Below are 9,503 nucleotides of genomic sequence, written 5' to 3' on the forward strand. Positions count from 1 at the left end.
CGAGTTTGGCAAGTTGTGTGTAACGGTTAGATTTTGTGTGGAGGCTATATATACCCCTCCACCTCCTCTTCATTCACGAATAGAGCCATCAGAACAAACCTACACTTCCAACTTGCTGTTTCTGAGAATGAACCACCTACTCATGTGTTGAGGCCAAGATATTCCATTCCTACCATATGAATCTTGATCTCTAGCCTTCCCCAAGTTGCTTTCCACTCAAATCTTCTTTCCACCAAATCCAAATCCTGTGAGAGAGAGTTGAGTGTTGGGGAGACTATCATTTGAAGCACAAGAGCAAGGAGTTCATCATCAACACACCATTTGTTACTTCTTGGAGAGTTGTGTCTCCTAGATTGGCTAGGTGTCACTTGGGAGCCTCCGACAAAATTGTGGAGTTGAACCAAGGAGTTTGTAAGGGCAAGGAGATCGCCTACTTCGTGAAGATCTACCGCTAGTGAGGCAAGTCCTTCGTGGGCGACGGCCATGGTGGGATAGACAAGGTTGCTTCTTCGTGGACCCTTCGTGGACTCGCGCAACCGTTACCCTTCGTGGGTTGAAGTCTCCATCAATGTGGATGTATGATAGCACCACCTATCGGAACCACGGCTCAAAAATCACCGTGTCTCCAAATTGCATTTGAATTCTCCAAACCCTTCCCTTTACATTCTTGCAAGTTGCATGCTTTACTTTCCACCGCCCATATACTCTTTGCATGCTTGCTTGAATTGTGTTAAGATTGCTTGACTTGTGCTAAGATAGCTAAAATCTGCGAAAGACTAAAATTGGGAAAAGGATAAGTTTTTATTTGGTCAAGTAGTCTAATCACCCCCCTCTAGATGTACTTTTGATCCTACAAGTGGTATCAGAGCTTTGGTCTCCATTTGCTTTGATTTCCATAGCTTTTGGTGGTCGTAGCCTTGGTTTCACAACCTAGGAGAGTATGGCATCTAGCAAGGGAAATTATCACCGTAGAGGTCCTTACTTTGATGGTACTAATTTTGCTAGTTGGAGGCATAAGATGAAAATGCATATTCTTGGACATAACCCCGCCGTTTGGGCTATTGTGTGTATTGGCTTGCAAGGTGAGTTCTTTGATGGGAGAGAACCAAACCATGAAGCTAGTGCGAAAGTGTTGAAGATGCTGCAATACAACGCTCAAGCTTGTGATATCCTCTTCAACGGATTGTGCCCCGAAGAATTCAACAAAATCAGCCGTCTTGAGAATGCAAAGGAAATTTGGGACACTTTGATTGAAATGCATGAAGGTACCGACTCCGTCAAGGAATCCAAGTTGGATGTGCTCCAAAGTTAACTTGACAAGTTCAAAATGAAGGATGGTGAAGGTGTAGCTGAAATGTATTCTAGGCTTGCTCTTATCACAAATGAGATTGCGGGCTTAGGAAGTGAAGAGATGACCGACAAATTCATCATCAAGAAGATCCTAAGAGCTTTGGACGGAAAATATGATACCGTGTGCACATTGATCCAAATGATGCCAAATTACAAAGGTCTCAAGCCAACGGAAGTCATTGGAAGAATTGTTGCTCATGAGATGTCACTCAAGGATAATGAGGAACTTCACAACAAGTCAAGTGGTGCTTACAAAGCCTCATGTGAAGCCCCCACATCATCAAGTGAGAAAAAAACCTTCAATGAAGAATTGAGCTTAATGGTGAAGAACTTTAGCAAGTTCTACAAGAGTAGAAGCAAAGAAAGAAGCTCCAAGTCAAGGTCCTACAATGACAAAAGATCTTCTAGTCGAGAACGCAATTGCTACAATTGTGGGAGACCCGGACACTATTCCAATGAGTGTACGGCACCCCACAAAAGAAGAGAAGAATCACCCAAGAGGAGAAGTAGAAGAGAAGAATCACCACCAAGAGAGAGGAGGAGTAGAGATGATCGTTATGAACTAAGAACATTCCGGAGAAGCAAGGATTCGAAAAGGTAGGACAAGTCATCAAGGAGCTACACAAAACGAAGACATCAAGCTCATGTTGGTGAATGGGTATCCGGCTCCGACTCCGACAATCACTCCGAGAGAAGCTATCACTCCAACTCCGAATATACTCAAGATGAAGGTGTTGCCGGTCTAGCACTTGTGTCAACCAACTCCTACGACATATTTGACTCACCAAATGAAGGACTTGGAAGATGCTTCATGGCTAAAGGCCCAAAGGTAACACACCCCGAGTATGTTGATTTCAATAGTGATGAAGATGACTTGCTAGGTGATGATGATTTACTTGTTGACAACTCTAGTGATGAATACTATGATGAAACGTCAATTAATCATGCTAATCAAGATTAAACGAATGACAATGATAAGGAGAAGATTGAGCTTCTAACTAAAGAACTAAACACTCTTAAGTTGGCTCATGAAACTATCTTAGAAGATCATCGAGAACTTTTAAGGACTCATGTGAAGTTACTCTTTGAAAAGCTCAACCTTGAGCAAGAGCATGAGTTCTTAAAGGCAATCAATGATGATCTCCGTAAGAAAAGTTCTTCTTACATTTCCAAGCGTTTACTATTATATACTTACATGCTTCAAGTCAAGTCCACTAACAAGAACAAGAAGGATTCTTCCTCTAGTAGTAACAATAATCATGCTAAATCCAATGTTGTTGCTTCTAGTTGTTCTCTTGATTCCACTAATGATTCTCTTAGCCAAGTTACACTTGAGCAAGAAAATAGCTTATTGAAGGGAATTATAGAGAAAGGTGTTTACAAGAGCCTTGTCGGGAGTAAGCAATTCGAGGAAATTGTACACAAGCAAGGAAGGCACCGGAAGAACCAAGGTGTTGGTTTTGAACGAAAGTTCAATGCCAATGGAGTTGAGTGGGAAGAAGATCAATATCCCAAGACGAAGTTTGTTCCTCAACAAGAGAAGTATGATCCCACTTCCCTCGAGGGGACACAAGCTCAAGATGATCTTCCACCACAAGACCACAAGCAAAAAGGCAAGGACAAGCTTCAAGACGAGATTGATGCATTTGAAGAAGCTCCTAATGCCTTGGTTCAAGTGGGTTCTCAAGACTACATCAAGTTCTACTTCATCAAGTATGACTACAACTCCAAGGATTCCCATCAAGATGATGTGGATCCCGAAGAAGAAGAACTAGAGAGTTCTTGAGGGTGACTCCGCCAACATATTTCACTCATATCATTTTGGCAACAACAAGTCCAATCAACTTCCACATCTTGCACTAGTTTAAGGAGTCATAAACCCTCTTGTTGGTAAGATAAGGGACAAGGTAACCTAATGCTTTCATAGATATCATCTTGTGCGTGCATCACTCTATGTCTATGGATATCCTTGTTTGTTCCTTGTGGGACTAACCCGTGTAGGTATTGAAAGTGCAACTCACTCCAAGGGATTGCTCCAAATGATCTACATCAACATTGAGCATCCACATCTTCAACACCTACATGAAGTCCTCATCGACAAAACCCAAGGTTAGTTTATTCCTCTAAGGGGGGATCTCACATCTAGGGGGAGCTTAACTCTAAGAATTGAGTCAAAGCAACTCTAATGGTGTGAACACATCAATGCATTATGTAAAAGTGGTAACCCCACTTGAGCTTAAACGATGAGTATGACCTATGATCAAATGTTCAAATTTGACTCCTAAGTCAATATACTCATATATAGATGACCTAGTCATCGCCAACTGTTTGATAGATGCTAGAATTGTTTGTGCATGCTTTGCCACATATTTCATTTGCCATTTTATTGTGTGAGCATGTTGGTTGCATATTTTACTCATTCGAGGACATCCACTTGTTGCTTTGATTGATTGGTTTCTTTTTCTTTTGCCAAGTGGGTGGACAAGAATGCCTAAGAACCTTATCTAGCTATCTACGCTTTTCTTGTCTCAAACTCTATTCATGCTACATCACAAAATTTGATCAAGTCAGATTCGAACCACTCTGTGTGAGGATCACTCGGAGTACCCGATTCGTCATAGACTTAAACTTCCAAAACTTCTTTGTGCGTCTCGGTCGAACCGATTTTTCCATTTCGGTCATACCGAGATCACTAAGTCGATCTAGGTTTTCAATCTCGATGCAACGGATTTGAACTTTTCGGTCACACCGAGTTGTTGTAACTGTCAACAGTTATGCATCTCGGTGCCACCGAGTTGTTCCACTCGGTCACACCGACAGGGTCGGGCTATATATACTCACAGGCAAAAATTTGGAAACTTTCTCCAAACCCCTTCGCCCGCGCATAGCTCGCTCTGCCTCCAGGGTCTCCGGATCAGCCTCCTCGTTGCCAACCGCCTCCAGTCGCTGGTCTCCACCACCGTCAACGGAATTCACCCCCGCTGTTGCCGCCGTAGCGAGTTCATCGCCAAGCTAGGGTATGGACTCAATCACAGCGCTATCCCCGTCCGATTCCTAGCACATTGTGTTCATCATTCTTGCCACGATTGAAACTACTCTATCCAGTCAGAACAATCCATAGTTTAGTAATGAATTGAAAATTTAGGGTTAGGTTTCCGCGGAAACCATCTCGGACCCACCGAGTTGCAGAACTCGGTTCCACCGATTCGGCTAAGGCCATTGCACAAGTGATTCTCGGTTTGATCGAGAATTGCAAATCGGCGTGACCGAGTTCAGGACTTTGTGAAACCCTAGCAGTCTCGGTGCCACCAAACTGTGACTCGGTCTGACCGAGTTCACTAGTTTAGGTTCCAAAAGCTGCTTCGGTATCACCGAGTTTGCAAATCGGTTGATCCAAAATGCTTTCTGTGGAAAACTAAAACTAAGTTTTTGAATCATTCTTTTGCAAAAACCTCTGTATTTTGTGATGCTCATCCGCTCTATCTCATCTACATCTATTCACAGGGTCAGCAGTCAGTGTTTGCAACATGTCTGATCAAAGTGACAGCCAGAACAGGGAAGAGGAGCAGGTTCAGATGAGTGAGGGCACTAGTCCCTCTAGTACCTCAGATGATGACAGCAGGAGCACCCCAAGCAACTTACCCAAAGCTGCCACCAGAACCAGAAAGAAGAAAACCTCAGAATCTGAGGATGAAGACTATGTGGCAGTAGAGGATGAGGCCACTTCCAAGAAGAAGGTGGTCAAGAAAGAATATGGATCAGCTGCAACCACTAAGCCAGTAGTGCAGAAAAAGGCACCTGCAAGAAGGATACCCACTTCCAAACCCAGGAAGGTTGCCAGTGGAGAAACCATGAAGTTTACTATTGAGTCAGAAGATGATGCTGCTGGTCAAGACAAAAAGAAGAAGAGAGTCAGAACCACTACTGCCAAAGTTCTTGGCATCATTCTATGAGGAGAGACTCTGAGGAAGAGGAAGAAGAGGTTGTTGCACCAGCACCCAAGGCTCAGAAGCTTATGGGTGATGCTATTAGGTTAGGGGTTGCATCATCAGAGCCCAAAGAAGCACCCAAAGCTGCCTCCAAACCAAAGACTGCACCAAAGTGGAATACTAGAAACATATCTGCTACTAAGAAGAACAAGGCCCCAGTGCCTGAAACTGCTGCTGAAGAAGAAGATGATGAAGAGCATGTTCTGAGAAAGTTGAAGCCAAAGATTCCAAACCACAATGATACTCATCCTGTGGTTGAGAACATGAAGCTGAGGAAGGATGCATGACTCAGACAGTGGAGGTTGTTTGATCCCTATGCTATCAGGAGAAGGACTGCTGTTGACTATAGGTTCCATACTAAGGAACAGCACAATTTCTATGAGACAATATTGTTGGACAAGAAGCCTATAGTTTGTGACATGAGGTGGGTGGACTGGACCTACATGAAGGAAAATGAGGAACACTATCCTGGAGTGTATGACAGTTTCAGTGCTTGTGGAGTTGCAGACTTTGTTGGGCAGAAGCTCACAAAGTGGAATGATGAGCTCATTATGCAATTCTACTCCACATCACATTTCTATCCAGATGGCAGGATAGTCTGGATGTCTGAAGGTACAAGGTACCAATCAACTATTGAGGAATGGGCAAATCTGATCAATGCACCTAAGGAGAAGGAAGATGACTTGGATGTCTATGCCAAGAAGAAGATGTATCACAACACTATGGCACATATGTACAGAGAGATCCCAGATGCTGCAGTTGAGACACATAAGTTTGGATCTGTACACTATCTTCTATCAGGACTACCAACCATCAACTGGATCCTCAGGCACACTCTCTTGCCCAAGTCAGGTGAACACAACATGATCAGAGACCATGCAATAAACTTGCTACACTTATTTGATGTGCCACAGAAATTCAAGGTCATGAGCCTCATTGTTGAGACTATCAAGAGGACAGCAGCTGACCAGAAAAGAAGTTGTGGGTATGCCCCACAGATCCAGGAGCTGATAAACTCCAAGATGGGCACAGACACATACTTGCTGGACAAGGAACATTTTTCCATCTATCCAGACTTTGAGGATAACCAAGTGGTTATGAATGAAGATGAGCCATCTTCTGTGCATGCTCAAGCCAAGAAGGAGAAGGCAAGGACAGAGAAGGCTACCAAGATGCCAACAATGGAAGAGTCATCTCAGTACTTTCTGAAGAGCAAACAGGATCAACTAGGCTACTTGATTGCATCCACTCTGAGGATTGAGAAAGGGCTAGTCACCTTGACTCAAAACCAGGAGAGCCTGGAGAGGATCATGGAGCAGAAGTTCTATAACTTGGATGTGAAGGTAACTGAGATCCAGTTTGTTGTTGAGCAGCTTCAGGATGACATGGAGGAGAGGAAGGGCAAGACAACCACTGATGCATTTTCCAGAGTGCCTAGAGCTCATAGATCAGCTGCAATGCCAGTGACAGACACCAGAGCCACTTCATCTGCACCAGCTACAGCTCCTACAGCTCCAGTGCAACCAGCTTGAGCACCCACACCTCCAGCTCCATCCACATCAACTGAAGTCTTCGTCCAAGGAGCCATCTCTACACCACCACCTGAAGATCAAGCCTGAGAGTCGATCTAGTGCTATGCATTTTCTATGAACTTTTTGGTAACTTGTTGCCAAAGGGAGAGAAAAATGTATAGATCATAGGCTTCGAGAGAGAGTGTTGCTTTTTGTTCTCTCTTGCTTTGGTGGTTAAACTTTATTTGCTTGTTTGAGATACTCTATGTCTGTGTGATACTTGATGATCATGTGTTTGATCATATGCTACATTTATGCTTGTTGGGTGACATTATCTTACTTATCCTCTTATGATCATTCACTTTGCTTGGTGATGAGTGCATGTATTCAATCTTTATTATTTTGAGCGCTCCACCAAGATGTATGTCACATGTAAGAGTAACCCATGAGCCTAATTCCTTGTGCATTTGCAATCCAAAGCAAATCTTAAACTATGCACAAATTTAGGGGGAGCTCTTGCTTATCACATACTTCTCAAAGCGATGATGTTTTTCAATCTTATTATCATTTGTCGAAGCTTTGATCTATATGTTGTCATCAATTACCAAAAAGGGGGAGATTGAAAGTGCAACTATCCCTAGGTGGTTTTGGTAATTCATAACAACATATAGCTCATTGAGCTAATGCTATTCCAAGACAAATATTTCAGGAAAACTCAATGAATGGCATGGCATGGATGATGAAAGTGGATCCCTCAAAATATCAAGGACAAAGGATTGGCTCAAGCTCAAAAGCTCAAGACTCTACATTTTACATTTTAGTGATCCAAGATCACATTGAGTCTATAGGAAAAGCCAATACTATCAAGGAGGGATGAGGTGTTGCTTAATGAGCCTCTTGCTTCAAGTGCTTAGTGATATGCTCCAAAAACCCTCAACTACTTTCTCACATCCACATATGACCTAAACCCAAAGTCAAACTCGGCCATACCGATTCTTTCTATCCGGCGCCACCGAGTTCAAATGTCATAGCCACTGCCACAAACCCTAGGCAAATCGGTCTCACCGATAGGGATCTCGGTCTCACCGAGATGGGATTGTAATCGCTCTGTTTCCCTTCGTAACATTTCGGTCTAACTGAAGTGAGCGATCGGTCCACCGAGATTGCAATGTAAACTCTCTGTTTCCCTTTCATAACATTTCGGTCTCACCAAAAAGAGTGAATCGGTCCCACCCAGTTTACCTGACCAACTCGCTGGTTAGCTAATTACCAAAATCGGTCTCACCGAGTTTGTGTAATCGGTCTCACCGAGATTACGTTATGCCCTAACCCTAACCATATCGGTCCAACCGAGTTGCATGTCGGTCCCACCAAAAATCCTAACGGTCACTAGATTTGCTAAATCGGTCCGACCAACTTTGTTGATTCGGTCCCACCGAGTTTGGTAAATTGTGTGTAACGGTTAGATTTTGTGTGGAGGCTATATATACCCCTCCACCTCCTCTTCATTCGTGGAGAGAGCCATCAGAACAAACCTACACTTCCAGCATACATTTTCTGAGAGAGAACCACCTACTCATGTGTTGAGGCCAAGATATTCCATTCCTACCATATGAATCTTGATCTCTAGCCATCCCCAAGTTGCTTTCCACTCAAATCTTCTTTCCACCAGATCCAAATCCTATGAGAGAGAGTTGAGTGTTGGGGAGACTATCATTTGAAGCACAAGAGCAAGGAGTTCATCATCAACGCACCATTTGTTACTTCTTGGAGAGTGGTGTCTCCTAGATTGGCTAGGTGTTACGTGGGAGCCTCTGACAAGATTGTGGAGTTGAACCAAGGAGTTTGTAAGGGCAAGGAGATCGCCTACTTCGTGAAGATCAACCGCTAGTGAGGCAAGTCCTTCATGGGCGACGGCCATGGTGGGATAGACAAGGGTGCTTCTTCGTGGACCCTTCATGGGTGGAGCCCTCCGTGGACTCGCGCAACCGTTACCCTTCGTGGGTTGAAGTCTCCATCAACGTGGATGTACGATAGCACCACCTATTGGAACCACGACAAAAACATCTGTGTCTCCAATTGCGTTTGAATCCTCCAAACCCTTCCCTTTATATTCTTGCAAGTTGCATGCTTTACTTTCCTGCTCATATACTCTTTGCATGCTTGCTAGAATTGTGTGAAGATTTCTTGACTTGTCCAAAGATAGCTAAAATCTGCCAAAGTCTAAAATTGGGAAAAGGTTAAGTTTTTAATTGGTCAAGTAGTCTAATCACCCCCCCCCCTCTAGACATACTTCAAGGTCCTACACTCACGTCCTGGAACACGAAAGGCCTCGACTGGGGGTCCCAGACGTAGGTGCTGGCGCTACAGACGCACATCACCAACGGCTGGGGAAGAATGTTGATATAACCAATGTGGTTCAGATCATGCTCTTCCGCCGCATTCTCCCTGCCAGCGCCGAACTTCCCCCATGTGGGAATTCAAGCCGGAGGATCCGCGGACGCTACAGCACTTCCTCGGCACCACGCGCGAGGGAATGTGGAAACTGCTTTTCAAGGCGCAGAAGAGCAGCTGGCCTATGGAGACCGAAGACACCGGCCTCAATGTTGTGTATCCAGCCTCTCAAGTAAGCACTCGATACCTCCGAAGACAT

This window comes from Triticum dicoccoides, chromosome 2B, assembly GCF_002162155.2.
Source record: "Triticum dicoccoides isolate Atlit2015 ecotype Zavitan chromosome 2B, WEW_v2.0, whole genome shotgun sequence".
Classification (NCBI taxonomy): domain Eukaryota; kingdom Viridiplantae; phylum Streptophyta; class Magnoliopsida; order Poales; family Poaceae; genus Triticum; species Triticum dicoccoides.